The sequence below is a fragment of the Myodes glareolus genome, chromosome 8 (genome assembly GCF_982192425.1).
Source record: "Myodes glareolus chromosome 8, mMyoGla1.1, whole genome shotgun sequence".
NCBI lineage: Eukaryota > Metazoa > Chordata > Mammalia > Rodentia > Cricetidae > Myodes > Myodes glareolus.
In genome coordinates this window covers 41,178,192-41,190,487 of record NC_142033.1, presented here as the reverse complement: position 1 = coordinate 41,190,487, position 12,296 = coordinate 41,178,192, and the positions used below count along the sequence as shown (strand labels likewise).

General features: G+C 46.2%; 1 protein-coding gene and 1 long non-coding RNA gene across 8 annotated transcripts in view; one reads left to right on the top strand and one right to left on the bottom strand.

The window, feature by feature from the left end:
• Rbm47 (RNA binding motif protein 47) overlaps positions 1-12,296 on the bottom strand; it is a 148,567-nt gene that overhangs the window by 64,855 nt on the left and 71,416 nt on the right. The window contains exon 1 of one of the 7 annotated variants that reach the window (XM_085691837.2): positions 2,884-2,976. The exons of 5 other annotated variants lie outside the window; for them this stretch is intronic. The gene's annotated coding sequence lies outside the window, so the exon portion shown is untranslated. Of the gene's footprint in view, positions 1-2,055; positions 2,141-2,883; positions 2,977-12,296 lie in introns of those variants that run through there. One more of the 7 variants, XM_085691834.2, reaches the window with a different exon arrangement.
• LOC146893840 (uncharacterized) lies at positions 2,864-7,055 on the top strand. Its single transcript, XR_015738567.1, has 3 exons — positions 2,864-2,998; positions 4,231-4,352; positions 6,460-7,055. It is a non-coding gene; the product is annotated as an uncharacterized LOC146893840 (long non-coding RNA).

Below are 12,296 nucleotides of genomic sequence, written 5' to 3'. Positions count from 1 at the left end.
AGGATGCAAGCCCTAGCATGGTGGCACACACCTAGAATTCTAGCAACCCAGAGGCTGCGGCAGAAGTTCAAGGTCAGCCTCTGCAATTGAGGCTCAGCTGGAAAGCCTGCCTCAAAAGAACATAACAAAACAAAAGAAAAAAGGAGTTGTACGACCAACCTTTTGTAGAGTGGGCCCCTACTCATAGATAACTTGACATAAAAGCATTATCACCCCATTTAATAGCAGCAAAATTATTTGTTATTCAACGAATCGATGAAACCCTAAGGTGTAAAATAATCTCTGGTGATCAACCTCTGGTGGTCTTACTGCCACACTTGAGAATTATCTAGAAAAAATTAAAAGAATGGAGCCCACTGGCCCCCCCCCCCGTGCGATAAAAGACAAAAGAAAGCTCTAGGAGTCTCTTGAAGCGGCTGGTGTTCAAGCAGGCCCTTCCCCAGAGCCTTTCTGTTGCCCAGACCACACTTCAGATTTGACTCCTTCAAATAAAATAAAGCTCCTTCAGAGAGTCTTGTGTGATCGAGCACACAGACCCCCTCCGCTGCCAAAGGCTCCCTTTTGGATTTATTTTTGGTACCTCAGATGGTCTAGCTTGCATGTGGTTGTACAAGCTGGGTTCGCCTACGTGGCAGGACAGTCTTGAAACCTGTTTTGAAACCAAAAAAAAAAAAAAAAAAAAAAAAAAAAAAAACTCTCCAAAACAGAGTTCCTCTGTGTATCTGGCTGTCCTGGAACTTGTGCTGCAGACTAGGCTGGCCATGAACTCAGAGATCACCTGCCTCTGCTGGCCTCAGAGGCATTTGCCATCACACCCAACTGGTTTTGAAATCTTAAGGAGGGGGGCAGGATAAGAAAAGGTTAATCCGCTTTTTGAAAGTTACGTAACTTTTCGGTGGTCAAGCTGTTGAATGACTGGCTATTCCACAGACGTAGGTGATCCGTCGCTCCCTGGTCTAGGTCATTTGACCTCCATGGTTGTTAGACCAGAGTCCTATCTCTGCCCAAGCACACAAAGCTAACCCGGAAGCCTTAGCAGAGGGAGAAGCCTCCTCTGCATTGGAAACCATCATCTCTCCCAGGTCTTTACAGTGACTGGAAACTGTTCAGAGAGCCCTTGGATTCATTCAGCCGGCAGCAATGACAAAGCCGACCCGGATCACCTTCCGGCAGAACCGATGAAATTCTCACCCATTAATCCCGACCTCACACTCTAACCACGACGGAAGGGCCCTTTGGCTCCATAGGCCTGCTGCACTTCATATATTACACCGTGACACCATTCTCCAAGAATCTACACCCACTTTTTTGGTGCTGTACTTTTTCAGGATTTCCTCTTTCCTATTTGGATTTTATCCACAACTGTAAGTATCCATGTCCAGCATAAACACAATGACAGTTGATCACACGTATACAGTTCTGGGTCCCTCTTGATCACATTTTTCTACCCCCGCCCCCTAATCTTTACAGTAAAAAGACTCAGTATCCAAGGCATAATAACCCAGGAATCTCCCAAGTCCATTGCCGGCAATAGAAAGAGACTCTGAAATCACTGTGCCTAAAGTCTAGACCACAAGATAAAGCCTGTTCCCACACTGACCTTTAATTTGTACTTATCTTGTCTAAAGTTAACACAAGAGGGACGGGGGCGGGGAGAAGGAAATTTTCAAGTATTTTCATGAAATCAGAGCCACCATTTAACAAAAGCTTTTCAATAGGTACAAGGCACGAGGTGACATCTGGTTGGTCTCTCAGAGTCCCCGGGCCTGGCTCCCTGCTAAAGTCCACACGAAGACTCAGGCCACCGGGAGCTCTCAACCCTCTCCCCACGACAGGCTCAGCCCTCTAGTAAAACCGAGAAACAGCAGCGGAGGGTTACAAGTCTGCGGGGACTCCCAGCCCCCAGCAAACGAGAATTTACCAAGAAATTCTTTCGGCCTGCCCACCCCACGTATTTCCCACTCACCGTTCCCACCCTTACAGGAGGAAGGGGCCTGAGGCCAACGCAATCCATGATTTTAAATATTAATAAATACCAAAGTATGAAACCAGTACCTGCCAAACACCTGGCGCTCTCTTTCCCCTGCTCGCCCTGGCCTCCCACGCTCTGGCAACGGAATGCCCTTCAGAACCATGGCTCAGTGCTTTTGGTAAATGTTTTACGAGACACTAAACAGCCTTTCGTCCCCACCCTCAGAGCAAACACCATTGAGAGAACACAATATAATGGTAGCAAAGATATCTTGCAACGTACAATAATGTCAATGAACAAGCAAATCTCCACACTTCCCTTTAAGAAGGGGAAATAAACCCAAATTTGAAGTGGGGGGGAATTAGCAGGCAGAGCTTCTAGAGACAGAATGTGACGCTAGGGACCTGAGAGGTTTTCTTTTGTTTTGTGTTTTGAAGGTGGCATTATGATCACCTTGTTCTAATCCGCAAGCAAGTCTCGGCTTGTCAAACTGAAAAGGTGTCTAAATTAAGAGTTAATAAAGGGAGACAAAGGGTAGAACTCCCCGGCACACCTGCAGACTCGGCAGCAGCCACGTATTTATGGGGAAGTACTTCTGTTTACTGGGGAGGCGGCACCTGGAAAAGGCATCCTCCCCAATGACAAACTCGCTCCCCATTTTCCATAGCCCCAAAGCCAGTCACAGTTAAACAGCAGCTTTGCTCTGAACCAGAAGTTTGGCATTCCATTCTGGTTAACAATTAGAACTGAAGGACAACAGAAACTGGCACCGAGCGATCAGCACCCACCGCGTGTCAGGAGCCTCCTAGAACCTGGGTTAACCAAACAGAGAAGGAACCGGGAGCTCCCTGGGCCGCCTGGTCCAGAGAACCTCTGTCCTGCGCCCACGTGGGAGACATGCACGCACGTACCTGCTCTCGGCGCTCTGAGGTGGACAGTGAGTGAGGAGAGATGATTATTTCGCTACCTACGGGCCTAAAAGGAGAGCAAATCCGCCTCGAGAAGCAAGTTTGCTTTGGCAGACAGGTTAGGCAAATAATAAAAAAAAAAGTTTTTAATCCCCACTCCCGCACCAGCCGTCAGTCCCCAAGAGTATTCAGAATTTTGTACTTCTTACTTTTACGTAGAGATGTGGAAAATTGACTGAATGCAGGCCTGGGAGCCTGGCTTTTCTATACTCTGACTCTGTGACCTTGGGCTACTATCTCCACCTCTCTGTGTAGCAAACAAGCAAACAACCATCTAGAGCCAAGGAAGAGATCTCAAGGAGCTGACAGTTCTCCAACTGAGATCTTCAAAACACGGTTCGAAGGGCTGTGACAACTGTCCCTTCACACCCTATGTGTATGAACCCCGTCTTAGTTTCTTTTCCTTCCGGTTACAGAGGCTTCATCTCAGCAGTGAGTTTCTCTGGGGATGGGGTGACTAATCTGTCTTGGGTGGGTTTCACAAATGACCCTTTATCTGCCTGCTCAGGGGCGTGGCAGCAGGGCTGGCCAGCCCAGGGCAGTCTTCTCCAAGCTTACACAACAGATCTGTACACACTGCCTTCTAACACAATTAGCTAACCAGTCCTGCACCCCCCCCCCATTTCTCCCCACTTTCCTATCTTCTAAGCATGCTGTGTTGTGTTGGAGAACGTGGATTCTTCAACTCAGGCAGGCCTTGAACCTGTGATCTTTCTGCCACAGCCTCTTGCTGTGGTGTTTTTTTGTTTTTGTTTTTCTCTTCCCTCTTCTGCATACTCTTCAGGCACCCCAATGAAATCACACCCACAAAGGCCAAACCTCACAGTGGAGGGATGGCTCTCCCTTCCCATTCCCAGGGGTCTTTCTGACATACCCCTCTTTGGGGTACCCCCTGCCACGCTGGCGTTCATAGATTCCAGAGGAACGTGTTCCGCTGCATGGAGTCAGTGCTGGGTCTGACTGTGCGGGAATTGCAGGAATAACTTGAGTCTTTTGTTGTCTGTTTGTTTTCATGTTTTAATTATTTAACTTTATGTGCATTGGTGTAAAGGAAACAGACCCCGCCCCCGGAACTGGAGTTTCAGATAGCTGTGAGCTGCCACATGGGTGCTGGGAATTGAACCCGGGTCTTCTGGAAGAGCCCTCAGTGCTCTTAACTGCTGAGCCATCTCTCCAGTCCCTGTTTTCATTTTTTATATAGGGTCTTAATCTGCAGCCCACATTAGCCTAGAACTCAGTTCAATAGCCAGCCTAGACTAACTCAAATTCTCACCAATCCTCCCACTTCAGGCTCCCAAGTGCCATGATTATACCTCACCATGTTTGGATTCTGAGGAGTAAAATGTGGAAATGTCTAATTAAAAAGTAATACTTTGCTGGCTAAATTCCAGAAGAAGAAAAGGCCACACTTGGTAAGAAGAATGTAGTTTCTTTTCATATACTGCATTATAGATATATTAATGTACAAAGTAAACTGTCAACAATAGCAAATGAAAGAGCCATTGAAACCAAGCATCGAGCCAGGCTCAGGAGGTTGAGGGAGGAGGATCATTGCCAAGTCTGAATCTAGAGTGGGCTTTGAGACCTTGTCTCAAAAAACCAAAAAGCAAACATCTATAAAGCTAGGTGTAAGTGGTTTATGTCTGGAATCCCAGCACTCAAAAAGCAGAAGCAGGAGGATTGCCAGGAGTGAAACTAGACTGAGCTACGTAGAGTAGACTCTATTTTAAAGAAACAGAAACTAAAACCAAACTTCATTTTATGGGTGTTTTTCCTATCGTGTGTCAAGTGCACTTTGTGTGTGTGTGTGTGTGTGTGTGTGTGTGTGTGTGTGTGCAGTGCCTGAGATGGTCAGAGAGGGGAGATCAGATCCCTGGAACTGAATTATAGATGATTGTGAACAGTCGTGTAGGTGATGGGTATCAAATCCAGGCTCTCTAGGAAAGCAACTACTCTTAAACACTGAGCCATTTTTCCAGTCTCTAAACATTATTTTTTGAAGACACAATTTTAGACTGAAGAGATGGCTCAGGAGGAAAAGGCACTTGCCACAGCCCAATCAGTGTTTAGTCCCACGACTCAAACAGTGAAAAGTTAACAGACTCCCAGGTTGTTCTCTAATCTAATCTCCCGACGGTTCTGTGGCACACACACACACACACACACACACACACACACACACGCCTTCCTTCCGCCACAGCATCTCACGTGCTGGGCCCAAGCATAGTTTATTTTTATTTATTTTTGTTTGTTTGTTTGCTTTTTTGAAACAGGATTTTTCTGTAGCTTTAGAGCCTGTCCTAAAACAAGCTCTTGTAGACCAGGCTGGCCTTGAACTCACAGAGATCCACCTGCCTCTGCCTCCCAGGTGCTGGGATTAAAGGTGTGCGCCACCAGTGCCCAAGCATCATTTATTAATTGTCTACAACTCTAGGCTCTTGATTGTGTGAGGTCTCCCTTAGCTCAGACTTATGGGAGGATAGGCTGAGAGGCAGCATAGGGGCACAGCGCTGTGCTGATTGTAGAACTGAGAATGACCAGTCTCGGTGTGAGTCCTTGCTCTAGGCTGAGTCCCAAGCACATGCCATGTACACTGTAGCCTCCCCTAGCAAGCATGCCTATTGCTAATGGAGATCACCTCCTCTAGTTTTGGCCCCTCTATGTTCAGAACCCACTGGACCCGCTCTTCTTTCTTTTCTGCATGCTCCCACCTTTCCTACTCATCCAAAGATCATCTGTACTACCAAAACCTACTAAAACTCTATGATGGGGGAGGAGTACTCATTTGACCACAAAATCCAACCAAATAGTATAGACTCCCCCTTTTCCGTTTGTTCCCTGTGTTTACAAATATGATGTTTAAACCCCATAGGCTGGCTGCAGAGAGATCTGCCTATCATTGGGCACGCTGTGACTTACCTATGCTGTCTCACGCTGCTCACAGATTGATCTGTGTCTCTGAGAAAGGTCAATGTCCTCCACATAGCATGTGTTTTTCTTGTTTGGTTGGCTTTTTGCTTTGATTCACTGAGGTAGGGTCCCACTTTGTATCCCTAGCTAGCCTCCTATTTCCCACCTCCCCTTTCAAACTCCCCATTCCTAACATTTCCGGGGCAAAGTTTTACCTTGTGGTCCTCAGGGCACCCATATGCCGGGGTCCCTTGGGTTTGTTTTGCTTTGTGTTTTTGTGACGTGGCCTTGACATTTCAGAGACCAGACTGGCCTTGACATTTCAGAGGCCCTCATTCCATTCTGCTGCCTCTGGATATTTCAACTACAGAGTTCTGAAAAGACAGAATATTCCATATGGAGGGATTGCTGCTCACTTCTAAGACACCTGTGTGCTTTGGCGGCCCAGCTCTGCCCTGGACACCTGTGATCCTCATGTATATTTAACCTGTGGAATGGTTTCAGATCTTTGAAAGGAGTTTTGAGTGAGGGAACATGAGGGGACAGATAAGAAAGAGAGGTAGGGGTTTAATCTAGAAAGAAGGAAGGCTAAAGTTCCTATCATTCCAGCTCCTTCAAATATCAGAAAATGGCTTCAAGCAGTAGGGTGCAGAGGCCTTGGAAACTGCCTGTCGCACATGCTGGCCTCAACCTACACCCTAAAGAAGGCCTCAGTGACGTCTGGTGTTTTCCCAAACTATCCAAGAAGCGCTAGGCTGCAATGGGCGAGAGTACACCATGAAGCCACGCCATCTGGTCCCGGCTTCCACGGCGACTTCTGTCACTCAAAGTGAGACTCCAGGGACCCAGGGAATCTCACCCAGAGAAGTGCTTATTTGGTCACAGCAGTTGTCTCAGGGGGGATCACCTGTGTGACTGAGCGCACCACAGTCTTGCCACTTCCCTCCCAGAAAGCCATTTGTACGAGAGAGAATCCGGTACAGCTCTGCAGCGTCAGGCTCTTGGCAGACGCTTTCTAGCAAGTGAAAGAAGTAAGCCTGCCCTGGCGCTACACAGACTGCAGCTGCTTCTGATCCTAGCTGTCAAAGGAGAGTTAAAATGGGGGGCGGGGGACTGGCATTGCTAGCAGGGGCTTGCCAGCTTGCCAATAATTACGGGCTGCTTTTCAGGAAGACCAGTTGTGACAGTAACAAATGTCAATGCGCATTAGACAATAAAAAATGTGCCAATGTTTTACGAATAAGTAATCCAATATTTTCCAAATGACCATGATGGTTCAGCATCATCCTATGAGAGGTCAAGCTAGACCAAGAACTTCAATGTAACGAAGCTTGAAAAATTTCACTGACGTGTTTAGAGATTCTACAGTGCAACTCAACTTTTAGGACAGTCTCTTATTAGGCTGGGGATGATGTAGGTCAATGGGAGAGCAGTTGCTTAGCGTGCTCAAATTTCTGGGTTTGATTCCTGGGAGCACATGTGCACACACAAAAAACGATACTTACCTTATAGAGTTTGAATTTAGTATCAAATAAGAATGTTTGGGGACAAGACGAGGGGTGGTGTGTGTGTGTGTATCTGTGTGTGTGTGTGTGTGTGTGTCTGTGTTGCATGTGGGTGCCTGCAACCCCAGGCCTGGGGAGCGGACACAGTCAGATCCCAGGGGATCCCTGACCAGCTCCTACATCAGAATTACTGAGTTCCAGGATTAGTGAGACCCTGCCTCAAAATATAAGGCAAAAAGTGATTATGATCTCCAAATGTGTATGAACGGGTGAATGCACCCACAAACACACACATACAACACATGCACACTCATACATACACACTCACCCACAGGCACATACAGATACACACACATACACAGACAAACTGACACACACACACACGTATGTGCCCCTCACAAAGGAGTCTCCTAACTTAGGTCTACAATTCCAACTACTCAAGAAAAGTCAGGGCCAGCCTGGGTTACAGGCACTTCAAAGCCAGCAACTTAGTGAGACTGATTCAATATTTTTTCTTCTTTTAAGATCAAAGACGGGGCTGGAGAAATGGTTCAGTACTTAGGAGCACACATTGCTCTTCCAGATAACCAGAGTTTGGTCCCCAAGACCCTGTAACTCCACCTTCAAGTAATCCAATGCCCTCTTCTGGCCTCTACAGGCATCTGCACCTGTGGGCACACTTGGCCAGCCCCCAGATACACACAGAAACATAAGTAAAACTGAGTCTTTTAAAAAGAAAAAAAGGAAAAAAAAAACCATGTTGAATGAGACCTTGAGCTTTAGCACATGTTTGACTGCTTGTCTAGTATTGAATCCCAGTCTGGCGAAAACAAAGTATCTTCCCAGGTTTCTGAAAAGTCCAGGCTATCCAGCAAGACACTATCTCAAAAGCACACAAACATAAAAACATGTTTGGTTCCTATCATTTTTAAGAACATAGACTTAACAGATTTAGCAAATAAACAGGTTATTTTGTATAATACGTTCTGTGAAATATTTGGGACGAATTAATACTAAAACCTGTTGTACTTGCGTGAGCTCTCTAGGGAACTGGGCACTCATCTACATTTTACCCATATTTAAGACATACAAAGACAGAAGCTTTGAGAAATGCTGCCAAAGCCACGCTTCTCAAGCATGTGCAATAACACGAATACCATCCTATTTTTTTTTTATTTTGAAACAGGACTTTTTGTAGCCCAAGATGGTCTAGAACTTGCTACTTAGCCAAGGATGGCCCTAAGCTACTGATCTTCCTGTCTCTACCTCCCAAGTTCTGGGATTACAGGAGTGCTAAATTTTTCTTTTAGTTTTTAATAATATTTTTATTTTTGTGATTATAATCTAACTATATAATTTCCCCCTTCCCTTTCCTCCATCCAAGCTTCCCATGCAACACTCCCCATCCCCAGTCCCTGCTCATCTTCAAATTCATGGCTTCTTTTTCTTTAATTATTGTTGTGTGTGTGTGTGTGTGTGTGTGCTAGGAATACACATATTCCTAAATATATAAATACAACATGTATAGGGTTTTCAGGGCTGATTACTGAGCACAGTTCTTTTTCATTTTTATTATTTATTTTGGTTTGGGTTGGGTTAGATTTTGTTGTTTGATTTGGGGGGCTCGGCTTCACTCTGTAGCCCAGGCTAGCCCGGAACGCCCGGTGATTGCCCTGCCTCAGGCTCCTGCATGCAGTGCTGGGATTACAGGAATGAGCCACCTGCCTAGCAGTAAATTCTAGACAAAGGAAAACTCTTCTATTCCAAGTCTACTTGTAACTGATTTCCGCACCCAAATGAGAAAACTAAACCCCAAAGAAACCAAAAGAAGCTACTGACTGGGAAAGGAAGGCCTGGAGCTGCCGGCTCAGATGCCAAAATCTCAGCGTGGAGCCCTTAGGCTTCCTTTCACTGTCTTTTGAATAATGCAGGTTCCCCAAAATAGTTGGCTTTTCCGAGTTATTTGCATCTCAAATTTCAGTGAGCCAACCTCTGTTGCTCACCTGCCATTTCACAGCTGTGCTTTCTGCTATGAGTAACAGGGAAACCCAAGAGGGGTGTGTGTGTGTGTGTGCCTGTGCGCGTAAGTAGCTACCCAGACCTGGCACAAGGGTTTAGACTCAGGGTGGACCTTCCTAACCAGTGCTACCCTGTGCGGGACGGCCATCTTGTTCTGGGTTGGGAGTCCCACAATGGAGCCTGGTTCAAGGAGGCCACTCCTTACTCCTGATGGGAAGCCACCAGGAACCCAAGCTGAACCTAGAATCAGCCTTGGGAGTGCGCTGGAAACCTTTCCAGATTAGTTGGTGTGGGCCAACCAAAGCAAACACAAGCATTGTTATAAACCAAAGGTCCTGCTTTTACATCATCACGGCCCTGGCTGCCAGGTAGACTTAATAAGCCTGGGCTCCATAACAAAAAAAAAGTAAGGCTTGCTGTTTTCTGGTTTTGGTTTTTTTTATCCTGCCTTTTAATGATTCAGTAAGAGGGGAAGGAATAATATGCATGCCATTATTACATGATCATCAAAGTAATAAAAAAAATAGAAATGGATTTTTCCAGAAGTTAAGAAGAAAGGGGGCTGCTTTCAGCAACCAATCAGAGAGAGGCACCCCCTCTTTCTCTTGGGAAAGATTTTCTCTACCAAAGGCAAATCAACTCTCTTCTCAGGTTTGGTTTTATGTGTGAGAGATTTTGCCTACATTTGTCTATGTGCACCATATGGGTGCCTGAAGAGAGCAGAGGAGGATGTGAAGTTACAGATGGTTGCGAGCCACCATGTGGGTGCTGGGAACCAAACCTGGGTCCTCTGTTAAGTGGTTGTTGCTCTTAACACTGAGCTGCCTCTCCAGTCCCCAAACCCTTCCTTCCTTCTTCCTTTCTTTCTTCTTTGTGTGTGTTTGGCTTGATTTTTTTTTTTATTTTTATCATTAACTATGGGGTTCTATCCGAGGGGAAGCAAGTTGGATTATGCTAACAGCAGTTCTGTACCCAGAAGCCTAGTTAGGTGGAACAAGGATGGGAGAAAGAAGCTTACGGGGAGCAGAGGCCCAAATTGGAGTCTTAATGAAGAGGAGCATTTTAGAAGGAAACACTTAATACCACAGGAGAAAGCAGGTTTGGGGAAGGGAGGACGACAGCCAAGGCCTCTGGACACAAGGCCAAAGAGCACCAGAGAGAAAAGTACAAGTCATTAAGAGAAGCTCTCTGGCCCAGGATGGTAGTGTTGCTACCTGAGTGCAGACCCTGGCTCAGTCAGCCCTGCCCTGTGCCTCTGTAGAGAGGCCCCTTATCTGCTCACTCAATTTATAACCTCCAGTGTCGACAAAGGAATGGGACAGGCTGAGCTCCCTCTTTGGTGACTTCGTACAACCAGGTGTTATTTCTCGTCTTTCTCCTTCAAGATGTCTTCAGATTTGATTCTTGGGGCTGCTGACTATCGAGACACAGCCAGAAACTGTGACTCATCAAATCCCCAAGCCAAGAGCAGAACCATAGTCTCTGGGCTTTCTGATCCAGTCCCAGCACCCTGCCTGCTCTCTAGACTTCACACACAATGGTGACGCGTCCCAGTGCCCTACACTCACCAGCCAGGCAGGGTACCTTCGCGTGCTGACAGTGTTTTCTAAATCAGAGAATAGAATTTAAACTGTTGTACAGGAGTCGCTGTCTTCATGCCATTCCCCACCAAAAGATAGATCTGTCCTGGAGAGTGGCCAGTATCGGTTTAGTGTGGTAATTCATTCCTGTAAGCCGAGGAAGCAGAGGCAAGGGGACCTGCCACAAGTTTGAGGCCAGTTTGGGCTATATGACAGGTTCCAAGCTAGCCTGAGCTTCACAATGAGACCTTGTCTCAGAAAGTGAATGACAATGATAAGAAAAAGAGTAACGAGGCAGGCCAATTCATAGAGACGGTAATGAGGCCGGCCAATTTGTAGGGAAGGTAACAAGGCAGGCCACTTTGTAACGAGTGTTTCCTCTGCTCAGAGTCAAATGGTAAATAGTTTAGATAATTTCTCTTACATAATTTTCTTCCTTTTCTCCTAATTCAGCAAAAATGTAAAACAGGCTGGAGAGATGGCTCAGTAGGTGAAGGACTTGCTACACAAATGTTAGGACCTGAGTTCAAATCCCCAGACCCCAGACAAAGCTGGATACAGTAACATCTTCTAGAGCCCTATAACTTCCACAGTCATGGGGGCGGGCAGGGAGAAGAGTCCCTAGAAGTCTGAGGGGCAGGAAGCTGCACACAACAAAACAGAACCAACACAGAATCTGACCTCCATCTGCACCCCATGGCACACACGTGCCGGCATTCACACATGGACGTATACAGGAAATAATCCTTTAAATAAAACGAATAAACGCAAGCAAACTAGGGAGCTAGAAAGATGGCTCAGTGGTTGGCACAGTTTACTGCACCACCGTGAGGCCCTGGGTGACAACTGTGGGGCAGGGCAGAAGGATCACTGGGACTGCTGACTGCCAGCCTAGCTAAAGGCCCAGAGCTCCAGTTTCTGTCTCAAAGGAATAAGGCAGAAAAACCATGCACAGCCATGTGTGCAAACACACAATAACGATAAATCAAATCCAATTATAGATAGATAAATAGATAGGTAGATAGATAGATATGCACATAGATATTTAAGGATGACAACCATCTAAAATCCACTAGAATGTTGATATTTAGATGCATGGTCTTTCAGTTTTTCTTCTTTATTGGCTACTGCAGTAATGAGAGGTGAAAACTATAACTTCAGCAGCAAAGGTGATTACAGAATCAAGACACCTAAGTTCAAAGCTTGGCTAGCCCCCAGTGGGTCTACATAAAAGTCTTAAAAGGTAAGATGGACTCTGTGGTATTCTGAATGTAATTGGTCCCCATAATCTCACAGGGAGTGGCTCTACTGGGAGATGTGACTTGGTTGGAGTGGGCATGGC